The sequence below is a fragment of the Buceros rhinoceros genome, unplaced genomic scaffold (genome assembly GCF_000710305.1).
Source record: "Buceros rhinoceros silvestris isolate BGI_N320 unplaced genomic scaffold, ASM71030v1 scaffold1076, whole genome shotgun sequence".
Taxonomy (NCBI): domain Eukaryota; kingdom Metazoa; phylum Chordata; class Aves; order Bucerotiformes; family Bucerotidae; genus Buceros; species Buceros rhinoceros.
Genome location: NW_010417932.1, coordinates 34,789 through 37,816, shown reverse-complemented (window position 1 = coordinate 37,816; position 3,028 = coordinate 34,789). Strand labels below are relative to the sequence as shown.

General features: G+C 50.6%; 1 protein-coding gene across 1 annotated transcript in view; it reads left to right on the top strand.

Moving 5' to 3' along the window:
• The window catches only part of LOC104495367 (TOX high mobility group box family member 2-like), a 27,113-nt gene that overhangs the window by 14,124 nt on the left and 9,961 nt on the right, over positions 1–3,028 (top strand). The gene's annotated exons all lie outside the window — the stretch shown is intronic.

Here is a 3,028-nt window from a genome sequence, read left to right as displayed (position 1 = left end):
CTTGGTCTTCTCTCCTGGCTAAATAAACCGAGTCCTCCGGTTCTCCTCCTGGAGAGCTTTTCCCGTGGGATTAGTGGACCCCTTAGTTTTTTGGGGAGAGTTGGGGTTCTCTTCACCACTCCCCAGGCTCGGGAAGCAGCATTTCTGCTGCCGGGCTGCGGGGGTTGCCAGCAACAGCTCCGGCTGTCACGCCGTGCCTGCGCAACGCCGAGCCATTCGTGGGCGTCAGCGGGGTTTGGAATAATTGTCTTCTCTAATTAACTGGTTATCAAACAAGAACATTTCATTACGGTACAATTACTAGCTGCTTTGCTGAGACGCAGAGGTGTCAGGATTACGATCCCAACATATGCTTCTCACAGCGCTGATTTTTTGTTTTCATAATCACTAACCATTTTGCTCCCCCCCCAACCCACCCACTCACTTAATGACTAATGAATCCTCCTGCTAACGAATAAGGAAAATAAATCAGCGGGCATGGCAGGTTAGAAAGGAAAACATGCAAAATGTTTTGAGGATCCTTAAATCTGATAAATTACTTTGAAATTAAAATCCCTGGGAGAAAATGGGATTTAATTAGAAAATAACACGGTTTTGTCAATGTTTAAATTAAAATTTCAAATGTTATAAATACTGCGCTAGAGCTGCCTTTACACAGAGGATTCAGGAGTTTTGTTCAGATCCACTCCTCCCACGTCAACGCGGCGTTTCCCCAGTGGTGGCTGCAGTTTCGCTGCTCGGTGGCCTCAGCGGAGCCGTGCGCGGGTGCAGAGACCCTTAGTGACGGGTTTTGACAGTGGGGATGCTGAGGCACTGGCACAGGTTGCCCAGAGAAGTTGTGGATGCCCCATCCCTGGCAGGGTTCAAGGTCAGGTTGGACAGGGCTTGAAGCAACCCGGTCTAGTGGAAGTTGTCCCCGCCCATGGCAGGGGTTTGGACAAGATGGTCTTTGAAGGTCCCTCCCAACCTAAACCATCCTCTGGTCACAAAGGAACCTTCTAGAGCTGGAGGGAGCATCAGAGGACACCCCACCTCGGCTCACCCTCTCGCCCTTCTGTGTAGCCCTACTTGTGGCCAGGGCTGGAGGCAGGGCTGGCCCAAGCAGCCTGGAGGCTCCTCCTCGGAGGAACCCCCCACTCCCTTTGGGGGGACAGGCTGCTGGGCTGCCCCCTCCCAGTCCTGCTGTACCAGACATCACCCGGCAGCGCTTCCCAAAGACGAGTGAGGCAAAGCGCTGTCTCAAAAAGCCAAGGACAGATGAAGAGTGGGGGGGGAAAAATGTGCAGCAGAAGAAACAAGTGACAGGTTAAAGACAGGCACAGAACTGGTTATTCATTTATTTGCATTTAGGTTAAGGGAGTCTCGTTTACCTGCCCTCTCTCTGTCCATAAGTTACAGGTTTTTCTCCAGACGAGTCTTCCTAATAACTCAATCCATCTCTGTAGCTGTGAATACTTTGATTTCCCACTGCCCTAGATTTTTTAAAAAGCAAAAAAATGCTCTTGGTATTGTGCTGTCACAGAGGGGAAAAAAGAAAACCAACCCTGTTTTCAATCCATCAGCACCCAGCTGTGGGCACTGATGCTCAGCCTGAGACCCAGCGACTCACACCTCAGTGCTGCGTGGGTACCGCGGATAAGAGCATCCTTCAGCAGCCCAGCTGGGGGACACCCCCCGCGTCTGCTTCCCAGCAAAGGCTGCGGCGGCGGCACCGCTGTCATGGCTGTGGGCTGCGGGACAGGAGAGAAGGGAACAGCTTTTGCTAGGGGGGCTGCAGTGGTTCACAGAAAGAGTTGCTTTTCACAGGGAAGCTCTGCCTCAGGCTGACATTCGGAGATGTAATTTTGTTCTGAATGGAGCAAATATCAAAATTCCTGAGTGCCAGCGAGCCGCAGCCAAACGGAGGAGAACGCTCCGCATCAGCAAATGACCATCCGCGCCCTCCAGTGCGTCAGGTCAAAGCATTTCAATTACGAGAACCGCTCCGAGTCGGCAATGAAGATGTTTGCAAACCGTTTTTAATAGAATTTATCTGTACTGATGTTAAGCTGCAATGCAAGACACCGGAGAGTTTCACTGCAGGAAGGTTATTTTCCCTTTGGAGGTCGGTGTTAGGAGGGGTCTGCGGGGGAAACGAGCAGGGGAAAGGTGCTGGCTCCAGTGCCTGGGCTGTTGGAAGGTGCCGCTGTTTTAACGCAGAATTAAATGGGTGCGAATCTGTTCTAACTGAAATCAGCTTTTGGTGCGCCACTTGAGGAGCGCTTTGAGTTTCCAGCCGAGGAGAAAGCCCATGGGTGTTTTTCTCTGGAGTTTCTGCCTTTTTGCTGAAGTTTTTGTTCTGTTTAAAATATTCTTCGCTCCTGCTCGGTTTGATCTGTGTAACCCCGTGGGGAGCCAGCGCTGCTGGAGACAGGCTGGATTGCACCCTTGTTTTCATAGACACGGAGGACCAAACTCTGGGCAGCAAGGGGACCAGCACTGCGAACCGATCGTGAAGCACCTCTCATTAGAGGGGAGGGGTGGGGGGATAAACAATAATTTGCTCTTACAAAGCTTTTTTTCTTTTTTTCTCCTTAGGGTAGCAAATGCTCCTGGTACTTGCCATTCCCCTGCAGCCCCAGCTCCCCAGGTTGTAAGATTAGGCAAAAACCTCAGCTTTTCTATGATGAGGAAGCACTTCCCGGCTGTCAGGACTGCAGAGAAGAGCTGGAGTCTTGAGCTCCAAAGGCTTCATAACGGGAAAGCCAAGAAAATGAATGAGTGCTTTAGGATTTCTGAATGTCTCACCATTTTTTAAGCTAGTCTTGTCATTTGGGGATTTTGGCTCTTGTCGTGCTCTTCCAAGAGCCTGGATCACACTCTTGGTTTCACTGAGTTCACCCTATGAAATCACGCTGTGTCTTTTACAACAGAAGCACATAAATATCTGCCTGGGCACACAGACCACTCTGGCTTGTAATGCCTCCAAAAATCCCAGCGGAGTCCAATGCAGGGGCTTTATTTGCTCAATTTAGGGTAAATTCCTTCC